The sequence below is a fragment of the Dermacentor albipictus genome, chromosome 5 (assembly GCF_038994185.2).
Source record: "Dermacentor albipictus isolate Rhodes 1998 colony chromosome 5, USDA_Dalb.pri_finalv2, whole genome shotgun sequence".
Lineage (NCBI taxonomy): Eukaryota > Metazoa > Arthropoda > Arachnida > Ixodida > Ixodidae > Dermacentor > Dermacentor albipictus.
Window position 1 is genome coordinate 43,327,375 of NC_091825.1, and position 10,670 is coordinate 43,338,044.

The following is a 10,670-nucleotide window of genomic DNA, read 5'->3' on the forward strand; positions in this document are numbered from 1 at the left end:
ACTGGCAGATGACCCACTAGCGCCATTTACTATCCTGTTCGACGTTTTAGAAAAAAAACTAGTTATTTACACCAACTCTTATGTAATGCAGGTTTGCCTGCTCTAACGTTGCGTTTCATTTTGTTTTGTGACTGGCGCAGCACTGTCTTTGTTGCATTTGTGCCATTAAGCCGACCGACCGACCGACCGACCGACCAACCGACCGACCGACCGACCGACCGACCGACCGACCGACCGACCGACCGACCGACCGACCGACCGACCGACCAACCGACCGACCAACCGACCGACCAACCGACTGACCGACCGACTGACCGACCGACCGACCGACCGACCGACCGACCGACCGACCGACCGACCGACCTACCGACCGACCGACCGACCGACCGACCGACCGACCGACCGACCGACCGACCGACCGACCGACCGACCAACCGACCGACCTAAAACAATGAACTGTTTGCAGACAGAGGCTTTAACTGAAAAAAACCCGCAAGTTTACGTTTGCTTAGTATGCGATTCAATAACACGTAAGAAAGAGACATCTTCATCATCAGGCGACTACTGCCGAATCAAAGTGTGGCTATTGTACCTAATACGGTGTTTGTAATATATTACCCGTGCCTTAAGGTAGTTGTATAGGACTGCTTACCAGTATGTATAGTAAAAGCATACCAAAGGCAATGCTTTGTTCCGTTTTGTTTCCTACAACAAAGGTGAAGTACATCTCCGGTATATATTAGTGGTGGTTGGTAAGACAATCTTTTGTACTGCCTTGGGTAGCAGCTATTTAGGTAACGCACACCACACAGTCAGCACAAGCTGTTCTAGTCCGCATGACCCACGGCCGTAAAGATCGCTGTCAGAACAGTTGATCCGCTATCTAAAATAAAAAGTCGCGGTTTCTTCCAAAACGCGGAGCATCGACTGCGAGAGCATATTCATAGACAGCCATAGGAAGTAAGGATAATACTATTGTCGGCCATATAAAGATGGAAGCATTCGCATACTTACGGAATAATCCTGCGTGGTGTAACCGCACACAAGTATACAGGAACATAACACACTTGATGAGCGCGGACACTAGCTGTGGAAACGCTGGTGGGAGAAAGCGTGGTAGCAGCATCGAGCTGGTCTTCTTGGCTTGCATCCAATTTGTCTGCTCTGTTTCCCTCACTTATTCTAATGTTTTCTGGCGGCCTATTCAAACTTTCGATTGCCCTGTGCTTTGTTGTTAACTTTCTTGACATCTTCCATTCTCTGCCCGCGCTTTCGAGGTAGACCTACTTTCGCACTTCATCCAGCGATTTCTCTTCATCCGTGTTCTTTAGTCATACTTCAAAACTACTCTGACATTGCGCTTCTGTGACTTCAAAAAAGAAACGAAATAAACCCAACCCATGTCACCTTGTTATGCCTCATTTATGGTTTCATCGTGGGCACCTCCTTCCCATTCACTCACCCGGACCAAATTTCTGATTTACAGCACGCAATTTCAGTTCCGAAAGAATGCGGTTGCACCATTACATTTTGTCAAAATTCATTTTTTATACGTATTTGTACTTAGTAACCACTGTTAGGTAGCTTATTAGTATATGAGTATATCAGTACGTATACGCATATGAGTAAAGTTTGAGCGTTTTTGCGCAATTTATGCGCAAATATTTATTTCTGTTTTGTCCATAGCTTTACACAAACAGGTCCATATTTTTGCTCTGAGCACAATTTTGAAGCCCTTCTGCCTTACTTGCACTATTAGGCATCAAATTGCTGTATTTTGACAAGCATGATCAGCAATTGGCAGCCAGATATCCAGATGCTATAGACGCCAAGATGATCTGAAATATTAAGAAAGGACGTTGTCTCCAATAGATGGATGGACGCAAAACTTCATGAAAGTCCTGAGGTACGCGACACAGCGCACTGCGGGCCGCTGCCACGTTGGCACTGTCAGGCCATGCCCGACCACAGCATCGTGCGCCCCCTGGATAGCTCACAATGGCACCCCGTCATCGGGGCTCTTGATAGCGAAGAGCCACTTGTCCTCATTGATTTGTTCCGTGCTTCGCAACGAGGTGCAAGGCCAGAGTATATGGTGTAGGCTAGCGAAGCCATTGCCTCCAAGAAATATCTAAATATATCTTTCATTATCGCTGATAAAATAGAAACGTGCGCCTAGAACACTTCCTGGCTTAATCGAAACAATCCTACGAAGAGGGGGCGTTTAAAATGCACTTGTCCTACAAACACGACGGAATAGCGGTGCTGCTTCCGGTGCTTTCTTATGCATCTTTCTCATTGTCTTTCCCTTCATAAAACCTAGTGATTTCCAAAAGTCTGTAAAAGCTAAAGTAGCCTTCTATGGGAGAAAACATGGAAGCGCTTCATTAGGCGCGGAAATAAACTGATATGCTTTCAACGCCAGACAGACCATGCCTTCGGGAAGCGGAATTTCGGGAAGCTGCAGCTTTGTTTCCATGTTTCTTTCAAAACAGTGGTTTTCTTTTCGGTGTGAAAAACGTCATTGTTATTCACGGTGACACTCACATTGCAAAAAAATAAAGCGAATTGACCTTGCGGCCTATAAGAATGCAGGTGCAAGTACAATGCTGTGCAGAAAGCAAATGCTACGACAAAATATACAAGGTAGGCACAGCAAGGAACCGGTGAGATTCGAACTCACGATCTCCTGTTTACTAGACAGGCGCTTTAACCAACTAAGCCACGGCGCCAACGATTCGCTGCGATGCCCCTGTTTCAGTGACTGGCATAATTTGTGTAAGTTCCTATTGGCATAATCCCTCCACTAGCCTAGTATGCGCGTCACGTAGCAATGTGGAGCGCTCGGAAAACCCGTTTGGTGCATATATATTGTCATGCAATGCGGAGCATAACACCGGCACCTTTTCTTCAAGGAGGCCGGCATCGATCGATCCACACCGGGAATCCAGATAATGTTTTTTTTTTATCCGACAGGCGTTAAATGCTTCAAAATTCTATTTGCCTGGTATCTTGCTTCTTTTCGTCCGTCTGTCAATAAATGTAATTTCGCTGAAAAATGGAGTCGTTATCGACGACCCCTATTTAAAGGTCTCGTCAGTGTTAGGCGACCTCGTCAAGCTCATATATATATATATATATATATAAACATATATATGTGTGTGTGTGTGGGTGCGTGTGTGTATCACACTGATCTCGGCACCATGTGGATGATGAGAGACATGGAGTCGGGAGACGCAGGCGCGCACAGCAAACAGACTTTACTCATGAGAAACCCAAAATAAAACACACTCAAAATGGAACTCAAAACTCAACTGACAAAAATAAACATCCACACATGCTTAGCCAAAACAATGTCTTTATCTTCACCTATGTGCGACCTTAGCCCGTTTCTCGCGAAAGTCCGGCAACCCTGGCCTATGGATACACGTTTGCAAAAAGGAACGCTCTTACAACTTCCCGTTGTCGCACGTCACTCCAAGTCCGATGGGCGTCGGCTCTTGGTCACTGTCAGTCCTCCCGCCGACTCCGCAAGTTTTGTATCTTTGGTATCGGCCAGCCAGCTCCTCCGTCTCGGATGCCGGTGTCCCGAGCTATGTCGGTGACGTACACTCAGGCCTACCTGGCTGGGCCTAACACAGGACTCCGCCGCTACTACTCCGAATGCCGTCGAGAAGCCCCGGGGACAGTCGTCCATGCTGGTCTGCCGAAGAAGAGAGATTCAATTCCTGGCGTGCCCGGCTCTGCCGTGGAGCGCTGCTGCAGGTACAGAGAGCCTCGCTCGAACGTCACCGGGGTTGACGGCCACACCCTGGGTCGCCAGCGTCACGGGCCTGTCCGAATCTCCATGGCTCCCGTCACCAGTACGAAGCTGGCGCTCCAAACTTCTTGGCCCAGAGCCACGTCGACAATCCCAGCTTGGCGCCACTTCTCCTCCGATCGCACCTCGTTCACACGGCTCGAGGGCTCGTGCTATTCTTTCCAGTCGGCGCACATCGTCCTCTTCTTTTTATTTCTGTGCACCGTGCCTCTTACATATGACAGTGCGTTGTTTGTGTGTGTTTTCTTTTTCGCCTTGTTTGAACCACTATGCTTCCTCAAACCGAACACTTTACTCAGCTCTCAAGGCGCAGACAGGCTACTGTTGTATTCGCTTACCCGACTAAGTTTTCAGGTTTTCACTAGTCATACGCGTGAATGTGTCAACAGCAGGATGCAAAGATCAGGATAGAAGAATTCAAACAACAGGACCGGCACCACTCGAGACTGGCAAGTTGACACGGTGAAAAAGTTGACGCACAAAATGCAAGGATCGGTGCGAAAGCTTCGTTGAAACACGGGTCTCAATTTTGTGCGTCAATTTTATCGCCCTCTCAGCTTGCCAGTGTCGATCGAGTTGCGCCTGTCCTGTCACTTGCGTTCTTCTTCAGTCCTGATATTTGCACCTTGCTCTTTACACATTGAAGCACGAACCATCTAGCCCAAGCAAGAGTTTTCCTCAATCATGCGCACAACGCCTGCAACTGTAATGCGTTAGTGGTTGTCTGAAGCAGCCTACGTGAAACGATTATAGCAGCGTAATTCTTTAAATCGGCCTAACCATTTCGCAAGTCCTCAAATAAGGAACTGTTTTTAGACAGATGCTTTGACTGAAACAACCCGGAAGCTTTCGTTTGCTTAGTATGTGATAAGTATGTGATCGACTTACGGTTGGTAAGTCAATCTTGTGTAATCCCTCGGGTAGCAGCTATTTACATAACGCACACCATACAGTCAACACAAACAGTTCCTGTCCGCATGACCCATCACCGTAAACAGCGCTGCTAGAAGAGTTGAACCGCAATCTAAAATAAAAAGTCATGGTTTTGCCCAAAACGCGCTTCATCGACTGCCATAGCGTATTAGTAGACATCTATAGGAAGTAAAGATAGTACTTTTATCGGCCGTATAAAGTTGGAAACATTCGCATACTAACGGAATTTACAAGCATGGTGTAACCGCACACAAGCATACAGGAACACAACACACTTGATGAGCACGCACACTCGCTGTCAAGACGCTGGTGTGAGAAAACGCGGTAGCAGCAGCGAGCTGGTCTTCTTGGCTTGCATCCAATTTACCGTCTCTGTTTCTCTCACATATTCTAATGTTTTCTGGTGGCCTATTCACACTTTCAACTGCCCTGTGCTTGGTTGTTAACTTTCTTGACATCCTCCATTCTCTGTCCACGCTTTCGAGGTAGAGGTACTTTCGCACTTTATCCAGCCATTTCTTTTCATCCGTGTGAATTTATCATTCATCGAAAGTACTCCGACATTGCGCTTCCTTGATTTCAAAAAAGAAAGAAAAGAAAAGCAACCAATGTCACCTTGTAATGCGTCATTTATCGTGTTATCGTGGGCACCTTATGCCCCTTCTGCTGTCCGGACCAAAATTCTGATTTCCGGCACAAAATTTCACTTTCGAAAGTTTGCGTTTTCAGCATTACATTTTGTCAAAATTCCTTTTCTTATACGTATATGCACTCGGTAACCTCTGTTAGGTAGTTTTAAGGAAAGGCTCTAGAGGAAAACTGAAATGGTTCTATTTCTAGTTACTCATAAAAATCTTTTTTGCTTTACCTCCCATTTTCCCAACTTGGCATCATATGTATGCTGAGAACTTTAGTATTCAGCAAAACTTGATCAACCAGACGTGTAATTCAGTTAAACAGCAAGCAGTTATATGAAAAATGTACGATCTCAACCTGTTCATCAATTACCCAGATACTTAGTCAGTCAAATTGCCTACTGACTGATAATTGTTACCTGTCTTGCTTTCTTTCTATCTGTCTTCCTTAATTTTGGTGCTATCCCATTGCTCTTATCTTCAGTGGATATAGATATGTTCGGTTTTCTATGCCTTCGCCTTAGCGCAAGTATGTTTGTGTTATATCTACAAGTACGTGCCCTCATGTACTTCTTTCCGATATTAGTTTAAATTTATATCTAGTTTTTGTATTGACTACCTTAGAGAGGTGTTCGGTGTGATTACATTGGGTGAACAATGATATTCCTTGATCGATCCTTTTTTGTATGTTTTTGAATAACACTTCTTTTAGGTTTAGGTAATTGTAGTTCCCCCTTACCCAATGCCTTCCTAAATGCATGTAAGGTGTTATTAAAAACTTACCAAAATAAAAAGGAGCAAATAAATCTAAGTCAACACTGGGCGAGATTGATGAAAAACAAGGTCTTCTTGGACGCATTAGTGGGCCATGTGGTCTTGTTGTTTCCACTTCGCCACCATCAGAATCCACCCCCATTTTACGTTTTTCTAGCTCCAAGATAACCAAATATATATGTTTTGAAAAGTCAAACTTCCGACGCCACTTTTATTCACGCGCTCTCAGAAGAAACACATATGCGTATAGTTTGAGCCTTATTGCGCAATTTATGCGCAAAAATATATTACAGCTTCGTCCATAGCTTTACGCAAATACCCGCTGTGGTTGCTCAATGGCTATGGTGTTAGGCTGCTGAGCACAAAGTCGCGGGACCGAATCCCGGCCACGGCGGCCGCATTTTGATGGGGTCCAATTTCGAAAAACACCCGTGTACTTAGATTCAGGTGCACAATAAAGAACCCCAGGTGGTCGAAATTTCCGGAGTCTTCCCCTATAGCGTGCCTCGTAATCACAAAGGTGTTTGGGCTCGTAAAATCCCCTAATATTTAGCTTTACACAAATAGTTTCATAATTTTTGCTCCGAGCATGATTTTGACGCCCTTCTGCCTTACTTGCACTAGTAGGCACCAAATTGCTGTATTTTGACGAACATGATCAGAAAGAGGCAGCCAGATACACATATTCTTTGGGCTCCAAGTTGATCTGAAATTTTAAGCAGAGACCTTGTTTCCAACGGATGGAAGGAGGCAGAACGGTAATGAAAGTCCCTAGGTACGCGACTGAGCGCGCTGCGGGCCGCTGCCACGTTGGGACAGTCAGGCCACGCCCGACCACCGCATCGTGGGCCCCCTGGACAGCTCACAGTGGCGCCCCGGCATCGGGGTTCTTGATAGCGGAGAGCCACTGGTCCTCATGGATTTGCTCCGTGCCTCGCACCGAGGGGCAACCCCAGAGCATATGGTCTAGGCTAGCGAAGCGCTTGACTCCGTTGACGTTAAATGATGTGTCATTATCGCAGATCAAATAGAAATGAGCGCCTGGAACGCTTCCTGGTATAATCGAAACAATCCTATGAATAGTGGACGCTTAAAATGCAGCCAAATTGTGCTACAGGCGTGAAGTGGTAGGGGTGCTTCTCCCTCTACTATCTTGTGTATCTGTCGCATTGTCTTTCCTTTGATATAACGTAGTGCTTTCCCATTGCCTGTAAGAGCAAATGAAGCCTTCTATTGGAGACAACATGGGAGTGCTTTATTAGGCGCGGAAATCAAACTCATATATCATTTACAACGCCAGACAGGCCATGCCTTCGGGTAGCGAGGCTCTAGGAAGCTGCAGCTTCCTTTTTTTCTTTCTTTCAAAACAGTGGTTTTGTTTTAAGTGTCAAAAACGCCATTGTTAATCCCGGTGATATTCACATTGTAAAAAGAAAAGGGAAGTTATCTGGCTGTCTATAGGAATGCAGGTGCAAGTAGAATGTTTTGCAGAAAGTAAATGCGCACGACAAAAAACAAAAAGGTAGGCTCACCAAGGCACCGGTAAGATTCGAACTCACGATCTTCTGTTTACTAGACAGGCGCTTTAACAAACTAAGCCACGGTGTTTATTATAGTTGCATTCAACCAGACGTTCACAAGTTCTGCATAGTCAGAGAATGGAGGGCACAATGAAAGTCACACACAGAAAAGGCAGCGTTCATGCTGTGAGTAGAAACGTTCGTGTCACTTTAGAAGGGTGTCAAGGATAAGCACCTCACCAAAATAGGGTACCAGTGCGGTTGCACACCGAGTCCATCATAAACCTGCTTTAGGTGTAGTGTCATTTGGATGAAATTTGCACTTGTAGGTACAACCGTTTCGGCGTTTCGGTCCACCATTCGCGTTTTCCACAAACTGTGCATTCCCATGACAAAAAATCGCTCCGATGTCTCAGTTTCGATGACTGGCATAACTGAGCAAGTGCCTTTTGGCGTAATCCCCCAACTAGCCTAGTATGAGCGTCACGTAGCAATGCGGAGTGCTCATAAAACCCGTTTGGTGAATCGGTATTGTCATGAAATGCCGAGCATAACACGGGCACCTTTTTTTTTTGAAGGAAGTAGGCATCGAGCCCTACCTGGAATACAGATGTCTTTTTATTCCGACAGCCGTTAGTGGTTTAAAGTTCTATTTGCCTTGTATCTTGCTTCTTTCTGTGCGTCCGTCCATAAATGTCATTCCGCTGACAAAAGTAGTCGTTTTCGACGAGTCCTCTTGAAGGGTTTCGTCAATATCAGGCCAGCTCGTCAGGTGTGTGTGTGCGCGCCGGTGAGGGTGGGTGTGCGTGTTTGGTCGATGTCTGTGCGTGTGAATCCGTATAGCATCATCATCATCATCATCGTTATCATCAGCCTGGTTTCGCCCACTGCAGGGCAAAGGCCTCGCCCATACTTCTCCAACTACCCCGGTCATGTACTAATTGTGGCCATGTTGTCCCTGCAAACTTCTTAATCTCATGCGCCCACCTAACTTTCTGCCACCCTCTGCTACGCTTCCCTTCCCTTGGAATCCAGTCCATAACCCTTAATGACCATTGGTTATCTTCCCTTCTCATTACATGTCCTGCCCATGGCCATTTCTTTTTCTTCAGTTTAAGATATCAATAACTCGCGTTTGTTCCCTCACCTAATCTGCTCTTTTTTTATCCCTTTACGCTACACCTACCATTTTTCTTTCCATAGCTCGTTGCGTCATCCTCAATTTAAGTAGAACCCTTTTCATAAGCCTCCAGGTTTCTGCAGCGTACGTCAGTACTGGTGAGACACAGCTGTTATATACTTTTCTCTTCAGGGATAATAGCAACTTGCTGTTCAAGATCTGAGAATGCCTGCCAAACGCACCCAAGCCCATTCTTACTCTTCTGATTATTTCACTCTCATGATCCGGATCCGCAGTAACTACCTGTCCTAAGTAGATGCATCCCCTTACCACTTCCAGTGCATCACTACCTATCGTAAACTGCTGTTCCCTTCCGAGACTGTTAAATATTACTTTAGTTTTCTGCGGAATAACTTTTAGACCCACCCTTCGGCTATGCCTCTCCAGGTCAGTGAGCATGCATTGCAGTTGGTCCCCTGCGTTACTAAGCGAGGCATATCATCAGCGAATCGCAAGTTACTAAGGTATTCCCCATTACCTCTTATCCCCAATTATTCCCAATACAGATCTCTGAATACCTCCTGTAAACTCGCTGTGAATACGGCTCGTCTACACCCTGATTCCGTCTACATACGACTCGTCTACACCCTGATCCCGCAATGCCGCCATGACTCCTGAGGTTTCGACTGAATCAAACGCTTTCTCGTAATCAATGAAAGCTGTATATAAGAGTTGGTTATATTCCGCACATTTCTCTATCACCTGATTGATAGTGTGAATATGGTCTATTGTTGAGTAGCCTTTAGGGAATCCTGCCTGGTCCTTTGGTTGACGGAAGTCTAAGGTGTTCCTTATTCTATTTGCGATTACCATAGTAAATAGTTTGTACGCAACGGACAATAAGCTGATCGGCCTATAATTTTTCAAGTCTTTGGCGTCCCCTTTCTTATGGATTAGGATTATGTTAGCGTTTTTCCAAGATTCCTGTACGCTCGAATTCATGAGTCATTGCGTATACAGGGTGGCCAGTTTCTCTAGATCGATCTGCCCACCATCCTTCAACAAATCTCCTGTTACCCGATCCTCCCCAGCTGCCTTCGCCCTTTGCATAGCTCCCAAGGCTTTCTTCACTTCTTCCGGCGTTACTTGTGAGATTTCGAATTCCTCGAAAGTATTTTCTCTTCCATTATCGTCGTGGTCGCCACTGGTACTGTATAAATCTCTATAGAACTCCTCGGCCACTTGAACAATCTCATCCATATTAGTAATGATAATGCCGGCTTTGTCTCTTAACGCATATATCTGATTCTTGCCTATTCCTAGTTTCTTCTTCACTGCTTTCAGGCTTGCTCCGTTGCTGAGAGCATGTTTACTTCTATCCATATTATACTTCCTTATGTCAGCTGGCTTACGCTTGTTGATTAACTTCGAACGTTGTGCCAGTTTTATTTTAGCTGTAGGGTTAGAGGCTTTCATACTTCGGCGTTTCTTGATCAGGTCTTTCGGCTCCTGCGATAGGTTACTGGTATCCTATCTAACGGAGTTACCACCGACTTCTATTGCACACTCCTTAATGATGCCCACAAGAGTGTCGTTCATTGCTTCAACACTAAGGTCCTCTTCCTGAGTTAGAGCCGAATACCTGTTCTGTAGCTTGATCTGGAATTCCTCGATTTTCCCTCTTACCGCTAACTTATTGATCGGCTCCTTATGTACCAGTTTCTTCCGTTTACTCCTCAGGTCTAGGCTAATTCGAATTCTTACCACCCTATGGTCACTGCATTGCACCTTGCTGAGCGCATCCACATCTTGTATGATGCCAGGGTTAGCGCAGAGTATGAGGTCTATTTCATTTCTAGCCTCGCCGT

The 10,670-nt window shown here is 45.7% G+C and overlaps 1 non-coding gene across 1 annotated transcript; it reads right to left on the bottom strand.

Annotated features, from left to right (window-relative positions):
• Positions 1–2,658: 2,658 nt before the first annotated feature.
• On the bottom strand, positions 2,659–2,732 carry TRNAT-AGU (transfer RNA threonine (anticodon AGU)). Its single transcript has one exon. It is a non-coding gene; the product is annotated as a tRNA-Thr (tRNA).
• Positions 2,733–10,670: the final 7,938 nt, after the last annotated feature.